Consider the following 21,141-nt stretch of genomic DNA (forward strand, 5'->3'; position numbering starts at 1 on the left):
TTAATATGTACAACTTTTGGGTTTTGTATATCAGTTAAAAATTTATCAAAAATTAATGTTAAAAGTACACTAAAAAAATTGCACTATGTTGCTTTAAATCCAACCATATTGAAAATTACATTAAATATAATGGTTAAACACCTCATTGAAAAGACATCATGTTAGATTTTAAAAAGCAAGATCCATGTAAATTATAAGGCAGAGATAAGTCAAATAATAAGGGTTGTAAAAATATGCACAATAACAACATCAGTAGTTAAAAGCTGGAGTGAGTATATTAATAACTTATAGAGAAGATTTTTGGAGCAAGGATAATACTAGGGCAAACAAGTTAATTGTATAGTGAAAAGGGAGTCCATTCATCAAGAGGACATGACTCTACTTAATGTATATGCAACTGCCTAATAAATATATGTAACCAAATGTGTGTGTACCTAATAAAAGAACTTCAAAGTACAAAGAAATAAGACTAATGCAACACAAGAAAAATAGCTCCACAATTACAGTTGGAGAGCTCAACAACTGTCTTTCAGTAGCTGAGGGACCAAGGATACAGAAAACCAATTAATATAGAATACATGAAGAACATTACTAAAATTACTAAAATTTACCAAATTGACATTTCTATAACATTTTACTCAGTAACAGCAGAATATGTATTTCTAAGTATACACAGATTATTTACCAAGATAGACCAACTTCTGAAACAAAAATTAATTTCATAAATTTAAAAAAGTTGAAGTGATAAAAAGTATGTTCTCTGACTACACTTAGAAAGCAATAGCAGATAGTTAAATGAAAAATCTGCAAGCATTTTGAAATCAATCAATCAGTATACCTCAAAATTACCCTGGCCCAAAGAATAATTTACATGGAAAGCTGGAAAATATTTTGACATTAATAAAAATAAAACACAATATATCAAAAGTTGTGGGCTGTAATAGGGTTCCTATTAGCTGTTTATATTGAAGAATAAAAATATTACAAATAAACGAGCTAAATGTCTATATTAAGAAACTAGACAAAGAAAGGTAAATAAAACCTCAGGCAAACAAAATAATAAAAGTTCAGATCAGAAATCAATAATATACAAAGAATAAAACAGTAGAAAAAAATCAGTGAAAACAAAAAGTGGTTCTTCAAAATTACTAATAAAACTACTAAAAATCTAGCTTATACATTGGTAAACTGTAGCCCATGGACAAAACCCAATCTGTCACCTGTTTTTGTGTAATCTGTAGCTATAAATACTTTTTATACTTTTTAAAAACATGTTGGAGGAGAAAGACGGAAAGAAAAGAGGAAGAAGGGGAAGAAGAAGCAGGCACAAAGACTGTCTGTGGCCCACAAAGCTAAGAATAGTTACTCTAAAACTTTTTGGAGATATTTTCCAAATCCTGATCTAGCCAAACAGATCAGAAAAAGAAGGAAGGTGCAAATTATCAATATCAAGAATGAAAGAGAAAATATCCCTACAGAACCACAGATATTAAATAGATAGTTGGGAACTTTCTGCCCAGCTTCAATAACTAATTCTACTAAATACTTAAGGAAGAAATAATACTAATTACATCAACTCTCAGAAAATAGAAGATCCCATTGATAAATAGGAAATGGGGAGAAGTTCAAACAATTCTCCAAATTATCTATTCCATCGTTTCAAACGTATTTTAAGATATATGACAACTTGTTTTATTTATATTACTAGTTTTTGTGCATTGAAAAGAAAGTTTGCCCTTTTCTTTGTTTCTTTGTAAGAGGAGTCTTTTTTTTTCAGTCTATGACTTGTATTCTGAGTAACATTGTGACCATTCTTTTAAGATCATGATCCAGAATATGTTAACCATTGTTATTCTCTATTTTGTTATAAAATGTTGTTTTATTTTTTCATAGAAGTAAGCAGAAAAATGCTTTTTATATTTTCTTTACTAATATCTACTTGTGTTACTTTAAAATAAAAAATTAAAAAATTAGAAGATCTCTTATAAAGCATTCATCAAGCCAGTATTACCGTGATACTAATATTGACAAAATATCACCATAAGAAAGAATCACAGCATGTTAAAAACGTCATGATCAAGTATCACTTATGACATGAATTCCAGGTTGGTTTAATATTTGAGGTTCAGTGTAAATTTAGCATACATTAGTATAGTATAGTATAGTATGACATACAATAATAAAGTACATCCTATGTGGTTATCTCAATAAACCTCTCCAAAAAAAGAGCATTTAAGAAAATTTCATACTCACTTTTGATAGAAACTTTTAGTAATTTAGGAATAAAATAGAAATTTCTCAAACAAATGGGGGACACTTACAAAACATGAAGGTAATAGACTGTGGGTAAACATACAGATTGCTGGAACCAGAGAGCCAATAAATAGATCCACTCATATATTATCAATAGATTTTCCACAAGGGCCAAGATTATTCAGTCAGCAAAAAATTGTTTGCCCAACAAATGATGCTGAAAAGAGTGGATATTTATATATTCAAAATGATAAACAAAGCCTTCACTACACAACATTTATGAAAATTAATTATACATATATCCTACAGCCGTATGTGAGCACCAAAACTCTGAAGACCTCTGAAAGCAAATATAGGTGAAAATCATTGTCACTTTGGGTAAGAAAGATTTCTTACATATGACACAAAAAGCATCATCTATAAAAGAAAAAAATGAACAAATTGGACTTCTATAAAATTAAATATGTCTCTTTCTTAAAATGTATTCTTAAGGGAAAGCAAGTCATTGCCTAGGAGAAAGTATTTGCAAACATACATCTGAAATTAACTTTCTGCCCAGAATATAGGAAGAACTCTTGCAAATAAGGCAAACTGATTTTTAAAATGTGCCAATATTTGGAATATATCCTTTATCAAATAAGGTAGATTATAGCAAATAAGGATATGAACAAATATTCAACATAAGGTTATTAGGGCAATTCAAGTTAAAATTACAATTATTATTCTACTATTCTCAGTTGTGAGAATAGTTGTATATTCTCATAGTTGTATAGAACTCATGAATATGGTTCTAAAATTAAACAGATTAATAGTAGCATTTAGGTGAGAATGTAGAACACTAAGAACTCACGCTTTGTACTTTACAAAAAAATAGTATAATCAATTTGAAAAATTGTTTAGCAGTTTCTTAAAATCATATATTGATTTTATGGCCCAGAAATTCTACTATAGATATTTTCTCAGGGAAAATTAAAATGTATTTTCATTAAAAAATGTTCCATCCTAGCAAGCAAAGGTGACAACAATCTAAATTTCCATCAACTACTGAATGAACTACTGTATCATAGGGAAACTCAAATGAATTTCAAAAGCATTATGTTAAATTAAAAAGTCAGAAACAGAAAACAACGGACCATATTATTCCATTTATATAACATCCTAAAAAATGGGAAAAAAGGTATCATGGCAACAAACACAGGGAGTGCTCCCAAAGCCTGGGGGAGGAACAGTAAGTGGAAAAGGTGAGAAGGAAGCATTTGGGGTGGTAGGACTGCTTGGAACCTGGAGGTGGTTACATGACTGGGTACATTTGTCAAAACTTAGATAAAATATTTTATTTAAGGTTGTTCAAAGCTTTATTGTATATACCTTAGATACATGAAAATTAATTTATTTTAACTATACACTTCAATAAGTTTTGACAAATGATAAGAAACAGACTTGGTGGAGATGGGAAGGGAGACTGGGAGGGAGGGGAAGTAAAGTAAAAATGACCAAGATATGACATATATATGTACCAGTTCCTCACAGTGAATGTACTTATTATATCACAAACACATACTAATAAAAGATGGGACATTCTAGTAAAGCAAAAATACAGAAAACATGTAATTTCTCAGACAAAATTCTGAAAAGCAGGAAAATCATCATTTGTTTGTTGTAAGGTTCTATCTTTTGAGACCCAAGTGTAGCCACGTGCTTTGTTCATTTTGTTAGAAACACAAAGTGAAATTGAACACATATCCTGAGGAACAGAAAATAGTTAATAGCCATTCACATTGTGAATGTCACTTCAGCAGGTTAAAATAGTTTCAGAGGGATTAACTAACTCTCATAGAAAACTCTGGATGTAGTAGCAGAGGTTTCTATCAAGCCCAAGATTCCTGATACCAAGCTGTGCTCTTCCCTCTTTACCAGGCTGTGTTCCCATGGCCAAGATTCCAAAACAAAGATGAAACAATCGTATCTCTTAAAACTGAGTCTTCATCTGAGGTGTTAGGTGGGGGAAAGAAATATTTTAAGCATTGAAGCAGAGCAAGCACGTTAGAATCATATGGAGCTGGAGTAAAATTGCTAGTCAGTAATTTACCTATACACCTTTTGGAGAGGTAAATCTCTCTTAGAATCAGTTTCTTCACTTGTCAAATTATAATAAAATGTATTTATTAAAAGACTATCATGAAGGGCTGGGGTTTTAGCTCAGTGGTTCTGGTGCCTGCCTCGCAAGCACAACGTCCCGAGTTTGAACCCCAGTACCAAAAAAAAGATTATCATGAAGATGAAACATATTCTCCATATAGCTCAATGTAATACCTTCAATAAAGTCTATTGTATATTTTTGTATTCTCTTAGTGAAGTAGAGGTGTTCCCGATTAAATTTAGAAGATGTAGAATTAAACAGGCTTCTTCACATCAGGATATCTTAAAGCTTTCAATATATAATACTCATTTTTAATATCTGGGAATGGAAACATGGTTGAATTATTTCTTACATTTTTAGCCAGAAAATCATTTTGCTGTGCTATAAAGATTATAAGAATCTATCTTTTTAAAAAGTCCATGCTCTTCCTAATTTTTTGTCCAATATTTTCTAGTTTGTTTCTCTTGAGCCCTTAAACAACTAAATGTCATAGCTAAGGGCATAATTTTTACAATCAAGTCCAAGGTTACAAATCCTACTGCTTCATTTTCTAGCAATGTAACCTAAGCCCAGTCTAGCTCTCAGTTTGCTCATCTGTGAAACAAAGATAATGACCTAATGCAAAAGGTGTATTGTAGGGACTCCATGAGTTCATAAGTACTAAACATTTTGGCACTGTGCCTACCACATCATAAGCACTCAATAATTGTTAGTTGTCACTCAGTTTTGGTGTTTTTAGTTAGGAAGAAGGTTGCAGTTCAAAGTAGCCACAGAGAAACTGAACTGATTAGTGCTGCTCAAAATAAGCAGACTCTTCCCCAGAACATGCGGGTACCTGTCTGCCAACTCCTTCCACTGGTTGCAGGCTCTAAATATGCCTGGGCAGGAGACTCAGAACATTCATAATGGCCTCAGGCATGAAGAAAAAATTTCATGCCCCTGGGGTTACACAATTACCTTCTGGACAAGATGTGACCTCTGAGCTCCCCATCATAGCTTATTATTGGATAGAGCATGCTTTTCAGCTAACTGGAAAGAGTTCAGAGGAGGGCAACCAGCATAATAAAAGGTTTGGAAACAAAACCCTACGAGAGCAGATGAATAACTTGGCATGTTCAGTCTAGAAAAGAGATGGAGCAGCAGCCTGGGTGCATCATAGTGTGGAATAGAGACTCACTATTCTCGGCAATGAGTGAGGTTGCCATAGATGACCTCAGGTCTAGGTTAACTCAGAAAATGGATACACTGCACAATAAAATGTTAGAAAACACAGGCGATGCCTAAGATGACTACTAAATTACTTTCAAGAGGAACATTTAGGGGCTGGGGATTTAGCTCAGTGGTTCTGCCACCTGCCTTGCAAGCGCAAGAACCTGAGTTTGATCCCTAGTACCAAAAAAAGAGGAATGTTTAGGACCAGAGTAATTGATTAAATAGATTTTTTGGAGCCAATCAAGGATAAAAAATTAACCACACGAGGATGGAAACAATTGACTAAGTGCAGCAGCCAGGTTTCTTTGGTTGCAAATAATACTGTTGGTAATAATTAACCAATTCTGTCAACCTGAGTAAGAAATGCCCAACTAAATAGGAGCAGCATAGTTCTGGGTGTGGCTGAGGGGACTGACTGAAGACAGAAGACCCACCCTAGGCCAGCTTGTCACTTGAATGATATAAAGGGGAAATGAAGAAGGAAGGATCACTTCTGTTTCTTTGGAGAAGCTCCAGGTTTCGCCTTCATCTTGGACATCATCTTCAGCCTTCCATCACAGATCCTTTTCCCTGCAGAGACAGCCTTGAATGGGACTCTACAGTGAGCTCCAGGCCTTCAACTGGATCCTTCAGATCTCCAGCACACAGACAGAGCTTTTGCACTCTTCCACACCTGACTCTGTGAGTGGCCACTGTAAGCCAATCTTGTAAATTCTTATATATTGGTATACCTTGCATTGCATTTGTTTCTCTATGATACACTGTATGCACTGAATGACACACTGCCCAACTTCTTGCACAGGAACATTTTAATGGGAGGACATGAGGTAGTCAAAATACTAAGTTTGAAAGAAGACAGTAATTGAAACTTTAGGAATTGATTGAAAAATTCTTCAGAGAGTCAATTAATTCAAGATTCAAAGTCCTAAAAAGACATTCCAATCATATGCCTACCCTTCACAGAGGCAAAGATAGAGAACTTTGATTGGCAATTAGACAAAGAGAGAGATGGGAAAATCATGTTATTAACAAAAGAAGAAAAAATAGATACTAGGTAGACAAACCAAAGAACTTACTTAGCATAAAATATAAAGAGTGAATCTCAGAGAGCTTTAAAGAACTAATGTTATAAAGCTAATAACTGGTGGAGAAGGAATTCAGAGCCAGGGATTTCTGAATCCAGAGGCCAATTCCTTAATAAACCATATGCTTCCTGCTTGTCCTTACCATGATCTGCAGTGTTATAGTTTAGATCAAGAATGTTCTCCAAGCACTCACCTACTCAGTGGTGGGGATTTTGGGATGGTTACTGAATTATAGGCAATATAGCTGACATGCTGTTGGAAGTGGGACCTGGTTAGAAGAGGCAGGTCAATGAGGGCATGACCTGGAAGGGTACAGCTCCCTCCTGGATCCTCCCTTGTCTCTCTGCTTCCTGTCCAGCATGAGGTGAGCAGATTTCCTCCATTATGCCCTTGAAGGCCTGGAGCCAGCGGGTCATTGACTGAAAACAAGAGCCAAAGTAACCTCTCCTGTAAGTTATGGGTATCGGGCATTGTGTCCCAGTAACAAAGAAAGAGACTAAGACATGCAGCTTTAGCCCTACCCTCCAACAAAAATGACAGATAAAAGAGTCACTGTGATCCTCTTTCCTCTATGGCACTATGATCTAACACAAGACTGACCCTTTATGCTGCTTACAATGTTCCTCATTCCTATACAGGCCCCATATCCACAGGACCTAAATTCCCTTGCAATGGGCAAAGTTTGGTTTTTAGGGTCTTGGAATCCATTTCAGCATCAGGATTTTCTTTTTCTCCTAAGAATCTTTAAGAGCAATGTGACATATCACACCAAGCTATTACACAGCTGAATACCTTTAAAAGGATCTATGTAAGGAAATTATTTTTTTCTATGTATATATGCGGTCCTGCGTGGTTAACCCTCTGTGGGTAGGAACTGTGCCCTACTTCACCTGCTTTGTGGCTACCTTAAACAATAGGCATTTAATTATGTGGCTAAAAGCAAATACGATGAGGAATAAGGGTGATGACTTGGAGTTGACAGCTTCAGATCCAGGGTAAACCCCTCATTTTCATGGTCTGTAATCCTGAAGATTCACATTCTAGGAAATGTAAAGTATATATGGAGTCAAGAAACATTACATCCTCATTGAACCTCAGCACAGGGAGGACTAGGGTAAAGGCAGGCCATCCAGGCCATTTTAATCTTTAAATCATAGACTTTGAAATTAATCAGATCTGGGCTCAACTCCCAGCTCAGCTACTTACGAGCTGTATGACATTTTACAAATTACCCTCTAAAATTTAGTTTCTTCATTAATAAATATAAGGCCTAACAAATTTGTAGAGAAGATTAAATAAGATTATGTATGCAGAACCCTTGGTTGGGTCCTGCCACTTAGTAAATCTTAGAAAATGTTAGTCATTATTTCAATATTTTGTTACATGTCTTTTTACCCACACTACAATTGCACGCCTGGGGTCTGGGGCTGGGCTGAGCTTGATTTTAAAAGGCGAAAGATTTATATGATCTGAAGAGAAACCAGGTATGCACTTGATTTTAAAGTTACTAAATAATATTAGAGGGTTTAAGCTAAAATTCTTATATATAATACCATAATTTCTAAATAAAGACTTCATAGAGAATATAGTTTGTATCATTCATTTTATATAAAAATACTTATTGTCACTGAAAATTATTTCCTAATGTATACTTTTTTCACTTTTTATACTTGAATACTTTATCACAATATATTTCAATAAACTTTTTTTTCTTTTTCTTTCTTTTTCTGTACCAGGGATCGAACTTGGGACCTTGTACTTGCGAGGCAGGTGGCAGAACCACTGAACTAAATCCCCTGGCCCTCGGTAAACTTTTATTGATCATTTTCCCTGGGTCAAGCTCTGGATTGCATTAGGAACTGGAAATACAAGGATCAGAAACAGTCTTGTTATCAAGTCGCCTGGAGCCTAAAAGTAACAACAAACTGAAAACAGAAGAGGGAAACACGATCAAGGGTTAGAAGATACACTCAAACAAGTTATGATTCTTTATTGTAAGAATCTTTTTGGTTTACATCCTGTACTGAGTAACTACTTTTGGCAAATAACAATACACAAAAAACCTATTTTCTTATTATTTGGTTCTGAAAATTTGTTTTATATTTTTATAAAATAAAAAGAAAAAAGTTATTTTATAACTCAATTGTAGACTAATAAGAGATGTAAAAAAACAGTTCTAGGAATGTTATATATTTTCTACTATATATATATATGTCAGAAATTCCTGAAGCAAATAAAGTAAATGAACAAAAAGCTAACCGAGGGCCAGGGATTTAGCTCAGTGGTTTTGCCGCTTGCTGCGCAAGCGCAAGGACCCAAGTTCAATCCCTGGTACCAAGAAAGTAAAAAAAAAAGCTAACCAAAAAACCTACAGAAGAACTATGAACTGAACTAAGGGGAGATTTAGAGATACAGATTTTAAAAGTTTATAAAGTATAAGGAGAAAATAACAGAATGTTTTGAGATGGCTGGTATTTTAGATTTCTTTTAATTATGATTTTTACTGTATTTTAACTCTTTTATCATTATTACTATATATTTGTGATGCATATTAACTATATTCTTCTTGGGGAGTTGGTATATGTGCTCATGAAATCTTGATCATTTTTACTCATCCCTCTTCCTTCCCCAGGTCCTTTTCTTCTCTCAGGGAAAGAAAACCCCTATAAGACACATGTAAAGAAATAAAACTGATTTCCACAGAAAGGAAAAATATCCAGCTGTCATTCTTCTCATTCCCTACAATAAAAGTTCACAAACTCTATACTCATCTCTAATGCTTCTAAAGTATACAAACAACAGAAAGACCCATTCTTGGACATATAATGATAAAGAAAGACCAGATATCTTTTAGCCTTTCTGAAAATATACATCAGCTGACTAAAAACAAATAAAAAGAAGAAATTAAAAACAGTTATTAAACCTAATGCATATATCAACAATAATCTTTGAAAAAGAGGGTATAAATAATACAAAGACTACTAGATCACAATAAAAATAAGGGCAATAAATCAATTGAGTGAGCAGACAGAAAATTTTAAAATATAGATACTTTATTTTACATAGGGATATTAGTTGTTTTACATAAACAGTCTCTAAAAGATACAGAATATTAATCTATGATAAACTGACATCTGATATCATCTAAGGAAATATTAATTATGCAACTACAGGTTGTGACTACATCTAATTAAGTGAAAAACTAGAAAGTTAAATTTCTATAACATACAAGACACCAAAATGAATCCCAGATGGATTAGAGATTGAATTAAAAAATAAAACCATATATAAAAATAAAAAATAAGTGAATAGCTCAACAAAAGAGAGAAAAACCTTTTAGTCTGTGACACCAAGGACAGAAAAATACTGAAAAGACTGATAAATATGACTACAAAATCTTTTTTCCTCCTGTACTTAAAAGAAACACCATATACATAACACAAAGATAATAAACTAGAGGAAGATATTTGCACTGTAAATAACAGAAGTTAATAGAATTAACATACAGAAATCTTGTAAATCAATAGGAAAATGACTAATATCTCAATTTTTAAATAAAAAAGTATACTCTAGGAATTGACACAAAGAAGAAAAACAAATACTTGTTAGATATAGAAAAAGACCAATCTGATATTATTTAAAAAGCAAGGTAAGTATATTGATATATGTTCAAAAAAGCAAAGAATAAAGGAAGAAATTTTAAAAGTACTTGTTCAAAATACTGAGGACATAAAATATATGCTGAATGTTTGTCTTTCCCCAATTACCTTGTATTTCTCAAGTCTTCGATGAAAATAAATATGAGTTGGTAATATGGGGGACATTAACACCAAAAGATTGCTTTCTTATTTTATTCTAGTACTGAGAGTTACTTCTGGTCCTTGCTTGACTCTTTTTTTTAACAAGTCAAACCTATCATCACTATAGCATACTTTCAAATGTGATTCATTATAACTCCAGAGTAACTGAAACTATATACATTTAAATATCAACATAATGAGAAGGCTGGTTTGTGTGTATAAGTAATATTTTTATTGGTGATCCAACTTGACTATTTGGGGCAAATCAAATTGTATTACCTGTGTGCACATTCTCTTTTCAAGTTTTTTTCTGGTAAAGATGATTCAAGATTTTTTGCATATATTTTAATTTCTCTTTTCAGGTAGAAGAAATAAATGTCCTCTCTCAGCTATCTCTCCTCACTCAGATTAATTTTTCCCTTGAAGGATCCTAGGAGCTCCAGGCCAGCTTTGATTCCTGGCCAACTAGAGGTTACTGGAAAAGTAACCTAATGAAGCACATGTTCACTGATGTAGGCTCACAATGACCTACTTGGATTACTTGAAAATAGCAAGGTTTCTCTGAGAATTTTGTAAACCTAAGGTCATCTAAAATTGGATGAAATCAATTTGCCTTCAGAAAGTGGAAGGAAGCACTGAAGCTAATACTTAGCTTTAGAATCAGCAGGGAGGCAGGGAGAAGAACAGGCTCAAATAAATGCAGCTAAAATTCTAAGGTAACAAACCTGTGAATCTGTGAAATCATTTCATAAGTAGGCGATTTTTATGAATTTGGATATATGACCGGAAATAATGTTCACAGTCTTAAGTACATAGACATAAAAGGAAACCAACACCAGAATAAATTATCAATTCTTTCTGAGAGAAAGAAGCAATTATTAGGAAAGGAAAACTTCACTTTCACACAGTTCTCTCCATTTTATTTTTCTAAGTCCAGCTGTAAATCCTCTGTGTGTGTGTGTGTGTGTGTGTTTGTGTGTGTGTGTATGTGTCTACCAGGGTATGCACAGTTTTGGTTTGGGGGATTGTTTGGGTATTTATTATTATTGCTATTGTTATTTCCATTTCTATAGATGGCTAAAATGCTCGACATGGGAAGGGGAAGAAAGTTGAAAAGTTCTTACTACTTAATGGCAGGACATTAAGTTGGTTAAATTCTGTTGCAAAAACCTTTTCAGTCTTTCTCCTTATTTTTTGACTAGCTGCCAACATTTAGTTAACTTTCTATTACACAGACTAGCAGGCGCATGGAAAGAGACTAATAAAATATTTGTTGAGTTTATTATAGAGAAAATGCTCCAACTACTTTCCAAAAAGTACTATTATCATAGATCAGTGTCTGTCGTTTCACATAAACAGTTCTGCTATAAAGAACGTTTTCATTTGAAGGAATTTACTGTCATGAAACTTTAAATACATGAATAAATCCATATTTATATCAGAGAAGAATATGCATGAGAAGTTGTAACATTAACCAGAAGAAAATGTCGTCAAATGTGTTAAAAAAAAAAAAGGTTGGTTTTAATAGAACAAAAGAAAATGTACAAATCAACAATTATAGTAATTTTTAAATTTTTAATTTTCTGAAACTATCTAGCAATCAGATATCCAGTAATCAAAAGAAGAAAAAATTGTAATGCCTTGGGTAATTTTAGTAAACATCTCTTCAGTTTTATGAACTATCTTTCAAATATATATGTAACAGTGAAGACCATATATATATATACATATACATATATATATATGTGTGTATGTATATATGTATGTATGTAGAGCATTTATTCTAGTGGCTATTGGTAGATATTCAAGAATGTAGACAACAATTCATATAAGTCATTCATCAACTAGTAATTTTAATTGTCTGATTTCATTTCCAAGATAGTCATTTGAATGGTAGAAAAGGACTAACAGGGACAGATATATCAATACTAGGGCAATCTTCTCATCTTCCCTCAGGGATATATTCCTCTAGTCTAAGATGATAAACCCAATTTTAGTGGAACACATCTACTCATTGGCCTTACTTAATGGTTATAATGCTTTTATTTTTTTTTTGGTACCAGGGATCAAACTCGGATCCTTGCGCTTGCGCAGCAGGTGGCAAAATCACTGAGCTAAATCCCCGGCCCAGTTATAATGCTTTTGACAAAATAATTTTTGTTAATATGACATATCTTAATCTTTTAAGTACTAAGGTAATAGTGAAAAAGTAATTGAACATAGAGTCCTGTTAATTTCATTAAAAAAATCAAAGATGACAGAGGAGGCTTCCGCGTCAATGTGCTACAACTCCCAGCACAGAGGAGGTTTCCAGGTCAATGTGCAACAGCTCCCAGTGCAGAGTAGCAGGCTTCCAAGCCAACCTACTGCCCCTCCCAACACAGAGGAGGTTTTCGAGTTGATGTGCTACAGCTTCCAGCACAGAGGAGGCTTCCGGATCAATGTGCTGCAGCTCCCAGTGTAGAGTAGGAGGCTTCCAGGCCAACCTACCACTGCTCCCAGCACAGAGGAGGTGACCAAGGAGGACTCCAGCAGCTCACACCCCACCAAAATGAGAAGTCATGTAAACAAAGCCTCAGAACCAGACTTCCAGATCACCTACAGCAACCTCAAAGGAAAACAAGATGAAACACTTTGATACTCAACCAACTGGACTCCCTGAACTACCAACAAAAGAGGATATCGAAAAAATGAAATCAGAAATAATTTCTCAGATAACAGCAGAGATTGTGCCCATAGTGCAAGACATGATTAATACGTCTAAAGAGGACACAGATAAAAGAAATAGAGGAGCCGAGGAACATGATGGAATCCCGACATAGGAAACAAATGGAATCCATAAAACAGATGCAAACAGATTTCCAGGAGGTTAAAAACTCCATTGAAAGTCTATGCAGCACAATGAACCAATGTGAGGACAGAACTTCAGATATAGAAGATAAGATTGCAATTAGTGACCAGGAAAAGAAAAATTGCTTTCAATTGTAAGGGACCACAAGAAATCAATCCAGCAGCTGCTAAACGATGCAAAGAAGAGTAACATAAGGCTGATTGGAGTCAATGAAGAAACACGAGAGAGTGCAGATGACATAAAAAACTCTTCACAGAAGTGATAGGAGAAAACTTCCCAAGGAGGGGAAAAGAACTTAACATACAGATAAGTGAGGCATATAGGACTCCAGCTAGCCTTGATAAAAAAAAAAATGTACACATAGGCATATAATTGTTAAGATTCCAGAAACCCAACAGAACAAAGTTCTAAAAGCAGTTAGAGGAAAGAAACAAATCACATACAAAGGAAAGCCCATCATAATTACAGCAGATTTCTCAATGCAAACCCTCAAGGCAAGAAGAGCTTGGAGTGAGGTATTGCAAGCCCTAAAGGAAAACAGCCTCCAACCCAGATTGATGTACCCTGCAAAACTATCTTTCAAAATTGATGGAGAAATAAGATACTTTCATGACAAAGAGCACCTGAGGAACTTCATGGGTACCAAACCAACACTCCAATAAATTTTAAATAATGTCCTAGGAAAAGACAACAAGGATTAAAACCCCAGGAAGCAAAGCAGAATGAATCCATTGGGCATGACAAGAAATTAAAAGCAAAGAGGGAGAATCCAACAAAAAGAAAAAGTTATGACAATGATAAGTCAATACGTATTAGTTATAACCTTCAATGTTAATGGTCTCAGTTTACCAATCAAAAGAAATAGACTGGCAGAATAGGTCAAGAAGCAAGATCCAACAATATACTGGATACCAGAAACACACTTAATTCAAAAAGAAACTCATAGGCTGAAAGTAAAAGGGTGAAAAACAATACTCCATGCGACAGAAACCAGAAAAAAAGCAGGAGTAGCTATCCTCTTTGCAGATCAAGTGGATTTCAAACCAACACTGATTAAGAGAAAAAAAGAAGGACACTACATCCTTGTAAAGGGAAGAATCCAAGAGGAAGAGATGACAATCATAAGCATATATGCACCAAACACTAGTGCACCCAGCTATATAAAACAAATACTAATGGACATGAAAAATCATATAAGCACTAATATAATAGTAGGGGGACTTCAATACCCCAATGTCACAAATAAACGTGTCAACTAGACAAAAATAAGCAACAAAATACTAGAACTCAGTCAAACTCTTGAACAAATGAACTCAAGAGATGTTTACAGAGTGCTCCACCCCATAAAATCAGAATACACATTCATTTCAGCTGAACATGGGTAGTTCTCCATAATAGACCATGTACTTGCTCACAGAACATATTTAGGTAAGTGCAAAGAAATTGAAGTTATCCCCCTGTATAGTCTCAGATCATAGTGTGATGAAATTGGAGATCAATAGCGAAAGAAACCGCAAAAATTTCATAAACACATGGAAATTGAACAAGACATTTCTGAATAACCAATGGGTCACAGAGGAAATTAAAGAAGAAATCAGACAGTTCCTTCAATTAAATGACAATGACAGTAAAACATATAGGAATCTATGGGACACAATGAAAGCAGTCTTACAAGGGAAATTCATAGCAGTGAGTACACATATTAGGAAAACAGAGCGAGCCCAATTAAACAACCTGATGCTGAACCTCAAGCTGCTAGAAAAAGAAGAGCAGCACAAACCCAAAGCTCATATAAGGGAGGAAATTATAAAGATTAGAGCAGAACTCAATGCAATGGAGACTAAGAGAATGATACAAAAAAAATCAATGAAGCCAAGAGTTGGTTCTTTGAATGAATAAACAAAATTGACAAATCCTTGGCCAACCTTATCAGAAAAAGGAAAGAAAAGACCCAAATCCATGCAATTAGGAATGAAAAGGATGAAATTACAATGGACCCAGCAGAAATCCAGAGGATCATCAATACCTACTTTGAGAACCTATACGCCAATAAGATGAAAAACACAGAATTGGACAGATTCCTAGATACATATGAATTACCAAAGTTGAACAAAGAAGACCTAAAAATTCTAAACAACCCAATATCAATCAATGAAATTGAAAACATAATTAAAAACTTACCAACTAAGAAAAGCCCAGGTCCTGATGGCTTCACTGCTGAAATATACAAGACAGTTAGAGAGGAACTTCTGTCACTAGTCTTCAATGAAACTGAAAGGGAAGCAATATTCCTGAATTCATTCCTGGAAGCAAGCATCACCTCGATCCCCAAAGCAGAGAAAGACCCAACTGAAAAAGAGAACTATAGGCCAATCTCACTAATGAACATAGATGCAAAAATCCTTAATAAGATACTGGCAAACAGAAGGCAGAAGATCATCAAGAAGATCATACACCCTGAAGAAGTGGGATTTATCCCAGGGATGCAGGGATGGTTCAACATATGCAAATCAATCAATGTAAAACACTACATCAACAGAGCCAAGGACAAAAACGATATGATCATCTCAATAGATGCAGAAAAAGCATTTGACAAAATCCAACGTGCATTTATGGAAAAAACCCTACAAAAAATTGGACTAGATGGCCTCTACCTCAATCTGATAAAGGCCATCTATGAAAAACCAACAGTCAATATCATACTAAATGGTCAAAAACTGAAATCCTTCACACTAAAGTCAGGAACAAGACAAGGATGTCCATTATCACCACTCCTGTTCAATATAGTTTTGGAAACATTAGCCACAGCAATTAGGCAAGAGAAAGAAATAAAATGAATAAAAATAGGAAATGAAGAAGTCAAAGTGTCATTATTTGCAGATGCCATGATACTCTATATAGAAGACCCCAAGAATTCCACCAAAAGTCTTCTAGACTTAATAACCAAGTTAAGTAAAGTAGCTGAATACAAGGTCAATACACAAAAATCAATAGCTTTCCTCTACACAAACAACAGACTCACTGAGACAGAAATAGGGCAAACAATTCCTTTCATAACAACATCCAAAAAACTGAAATACCTAGGAATCAACCTAACAAAAGAAACCAAAGACCTCTTCTCTGAAAACTATAACCCTCTGAAAAGAGATTGAAGATGATATCAGAAAGTGTAAAGACATTCCCTGCTCCTGGGTAGGAAGAATCAACCCAGTAAAAATGGCCATACTTCCAAAATTGCTATATAGATTCAAGGCAATCCCAACTGAAATCCCAGCAGCATACTTCATGAACCTTGAGAAAAGAATCCAAAAATTCATTTGGAACAAGAAGAGACCTAGAATAGCAAAAGCAATTCTATGTAACAGGGATAGGGCAGGGGGTATCACAACTCCCAACTTGAAACTATATTACAAAGCTATGGTGATAGAAACAGCATGGTACTGGCAAAGAAACCGACCGGAAGACCAGTGGAACAGATTAGAAGATGCAGAAACAACTCCAGACACACTCAGCCATCTCATCTTTGACAAAGGAGCCAAACATCCTCACTGGAGGAAAGAGAGCCTCTTTAATAAATGGTGCTGGAAAAATTGGGTTTCAACTTGCCAAAGACTAAAACTAGACCTATGTCTCTCACCAGGCACTAAATTAAAATCAAAATGGATTAAAGATCTAAATATTAAAACAGAAACACTAAACCAGCTAGAAGAGAGTTTAGGAAGAACTCTTGAAGACATTGGTATAGGAAAAGATTTTATGAACAAAACCTCTGTTGCCTGTGAACTAGCACAAACAACCAACAAGTGGGATCTCTTCTTACTAAAAAGCTTCTGCACAGCAAGAGAAACCATCAGAAGTTTGAAGAGACAACCCACAATGTGGGAAAAAATTTTCACCAGCGGTCCCTCAGACAAAGGTCTACTATCTCAAATCTATAAAGACCTTAAAAAAATTAAATGAACAGGCATTTCTCAAAGAAGTGGAAATACCAAATAAACATATGAAAAAATGTTTAGCATCACTGGTCATTTGAGAGATGCAAAGGAAAACAACACTGAGATGCCACCTCTCCCCAGAAAAAATGGTTGCTATCAAGAAATCAACCAATAACAAATGCTGCCGGGCTATAGGGAAAGAGGAAGACTGCTCTACTGCTGGTAGGAGTGTAGACTGGTTCAACCACTGTGGAAATCAGTATGGAGATACCTCAAAGAACTAGGACTGGCAGTCCCATTTGACCCAGCTATTCCCCTGCTGGCTATCTTCCCCAAAGAATTAAAAGAATCATACCACAGTGATATATGTGCACCCATGTTCATAGCAGCACAGTTTGTAATAGCTAAAACTTGGAAGCAGCCCCAATGCCCATCAACTGGAGACTAGATAAGAAAATGTGGGGTTTTTTTTTATAAAATAGAGTACTACTCAGCCATAAAAAATGAGAAATTAGAGACATGTATAGCTACATGGATGCACATTGAGGCGATACTCTTAAGTGAAATAAATAGGACACACGTGTAAATACTGAATCGTTTCTCTAGTGTGAGAAACTGAAAGTGTAAATAAGGACTAAACGGTATAATAGATAATGTGAAATAGGAAGAAAAGGGGTAAAGGGGAAGGGGAAGTGTGTGAGGGGTAGGGAAAGGAAAGAAGGGAATGGAATTAATATTAGAAAATGAAAAAATGGAAATAAAGTCTTTGTAAATAGGGAGGGATGGAGGGGTTGAAGGGAGGGCAGGGGAAGGGGGAAAAAATAAGAACCAACAGAGGTTACTTAAAGGTGCAAATTTCCAATGATGAGTGTCATATTGTATACCTAAAATGTACCAATAAAATAAAATTTAAAAAATAAATAAAAAAATAAAATGGTTTCATTCATGCTAAAAAAAGAAATCAAAGATAATAGCATACTTTGACAGACTATTTTACCTGTAGAAAGGGAAAATTTGTATTTTCTGTGGGACTTTTCTTGTGGGCTTGCCACTAGAGGGCATCGTGATGCTATACGGTTAAAAATACTTTGAATATTGATTACTCTTGAGTTAATTACTCTTAAAATGCGGTTCTTTGTGTTTGTGGTTCTCATATAAATGAGTAAAAAGGGAGGTGTAAAAAATAATTTGTCTATCATTCAATCTGCATTAAGAATATTCAACAAAGTTGAGACAGAAATTAAACCCCATATTACCACATTCAGTAAATCATGTAGCAGAAGAATTCATTTAAGATGCTTCAATTATTCCTGAAGGGAAGTGAAGGTCTTAGAAATTCATAACCTGCTTCATCATTTCTTTCTCCTTCACAAACGTTATGAACCAAGAACCAGCATTCAACTAATTGCTACTCTCAAGACAGCCATGGTCATAGTTCAACTTGTAAAAAGGTGATTGCTGTTTCTTGATATAAGACCTCTAGTCTTGGCCAATGGTTCATGTCTAATCTGCCAGTTTGGGAGACATTGTTGAGATAGTTGTTTAAAACTGGACCTGGATTCACCTAATCTTGCTTCTTTCACTTTCCTCATTTGGATTTCATGTAAACATTGGGCAAAAGATGGCCAGGTCACATTGTCTTTTGTGATACATGAACCCTCTTGAATTAAAAATAGGGTCTAACAAATTATTTGATCTAATATGTATCTAATATCTAATTTCTCAGAAAAGCTGGCATAATGTTAGTTTAACTGTTGTTTCATTTTCTATTTTTATTAATAAACTTTTATATTCTAGCAAAGATTTAGGTTCACAGAAAATATGAGCAAAATGTAGTTTCCTTATATCCTGCGTCCCCACACAGGCACAGGCTCCCCTATCCTGACACTTTGAGCCAGAGTGGTATATTTGTTACAACTGACAAATCTATACTGACACATCATCAACCAAAGTTTATACTATACATTAGGGTTCACTCTTACTAAAACTACAAGTTTTTATAAAGGTATAGTGACATGTATCCACCCTTGTCATCATGGAGAATAGTTTCCCTACCCTAAAAATCTTGTATGTTCTGCCCATTTCATCCCTCCCTCCCCACTAATCTCAAGCAACTGCCGATCTTTTTATTCTCTCCATAATTCTGTCTTTTTTAGAATATCATATGGTTGAAATCATATAATATATTCCCTTTTCAGACTGGTTTCTTTCACTTAGTAATATGAATTTAAGTTTCCTTCATCTGTTTTCATCTTTAGTGCTAAATAATATCTCATTGTCTAGATATATCAAAATTTATCCATTCATCTACTGAAGGACATCATGTTTTTTTCCAAGTTTTGACAATTATGAATTAGCTTCTATAAACATCCATGTGCAAGCTTTTGAGTGAACATAACTTTTTAGTTCAGAGAGTATTTTGTTTTGTTTTTAGCCCATTTAACCACCTTAAGGAGAAGGAACAATTCTTCCTTATAGAAGACAATGTTTAGCCATGCTGATTGTGTTGACACAAAGTCATGTGATATCAGAACTAGAAGGGAATAAGCATTGCCTAATCCAACACTCATCCTACACTTTAATAAACTGAGGGGCAAACATGTGAACTAATTGTTACTCTATACTTTTAAAAAGTCAAGTCTTCTTGGGCTTTATTTTCTGTTCGTTTTGTTTTGAGATTTTTTTTTTAATGCAGTAACAGTTTTTAAATGACTAGTAAACTTTAAAGAGCACAGTATTGGCAAAAACAAAACAAAAACAAAAAACCAGACCTGAGGATCAAGGGAACATATTAGAAAATGCAAAAACAACCCCAAACACATTCAGCCACCTTATCTCTGACAAAGGGTCAAACACCTTCACTGGAAGAAAGATAGCCTCTTTAATAAATGATGCTGGAAAAACTGGCTTTCCACATGCCGAAGATTAAAACTAGACCCATATCTTTCACCGTGCACTAAACTAAAATCAGAATGGATCAAAGATCTAAATATTGAAACAGAAAAACACTAAATCTGCTAGAAGATAAAATAGGTAAAACTCTTAGAGATATTGGTGTAGCCAAAGACTTTATAAACAAAACCCCGATCATACAGGAAATATCACAAAGATTCAGCAACTTGGATTTCATCTTATTAAAAAGCTTTCGCACAGCAAAAGAGACCACCAACAGAGTAAAGAGACAACTCATAGAGTGGGAAAAATTTTTGCCAGCTGTTCCTCAAAGGACTAATATCTAGAATATATAAAGAATGCAAAAAAATCAGACGCCCCTAATTTAAAGACCCAATCCAAAAGTGGGTATCTGAAATGAATGGACATTTCTCAGGTGAAGAAGTAGTAATGGCAAATAAATATATGAAAAAAATGTTCGTCACCGGTCATTTGAGAGATGCAAATTAAAACAACCCTGAGATTTCATCTTGCTCCAAAAAGAATGGCTATTATCAAGAAATCAATCAATAACAAATGCTGGTGGGGCTATGGGAGAAAAGGAACCCTTCTCCAACGTTGGTGGGAGTATAGAACCATTGTGGAAATCAGTGTGTTGATTCCTCAAAAAACTAGGACAAGAGGTTCCATTTGACCCAGCTATTCCCCTTCTTGGTATCTTCCTGAAAGAAAAGCCTCACATCACAGCAATACATATATACCCATGTTTATAACAGCACAGTCTGTAATAGCTAAATCTTGGAAATAGCCCAATTGCCTATCAACCAATAAAAGGATAAAGAAGATGTATTTTTTATATACAATCGAGTACTACTCTACCATAAAGGACAAACCTGAGTCATTTCTAGGTAAATGAATGGACCTTGAGACCATATTCTTAAGTGAAATAAATCAGACACACATGTTGAAATAC

General features: G+C 34.7%; 1 long non-coding RNA gene across 2 annotated transcripts in view; it reads left to right on the plus strand.

Moving 5' to 3' along the window:
• The window catches only part of LOC147828686 (uncharacterized), a 121,395-nt gene extending 103,441 nt beyond the window's left edge, over positions 1–17,954 (plus strand). For both annotated transcript variants that reach the window (XR_015450323.1, XR_015450324.1), the window contains 2 exons: positions 6,182–6,286; positions 8,427–17,954. This is a non-coding gene — a long non-coding RNA (uncharacterized LOC147828686). The remainder of the gene's footprint in view (positions 1–6,181; positions 6,287–8,426) is intronic.
• Positions 17,955–21,141: the final 3,187 nt, after the last annotated feature.

This window comes from Heterocephalus glaber, unplaced genomic scaffold, assembly GCF_053883595.1.
Source record: "Heterocephalus glaber isolate CG9 unplaced genomic scaffold, H.glaber_assembly_v1.0 deba00000942, whole genome shotgun sequence".
NCBI classification, from domain to species: Eukaryota; Metazoa; Chordata; class Mammalia; order Rodentia; family Bathyergidae; genus Heterocephalus; species Heterocephalus glaber.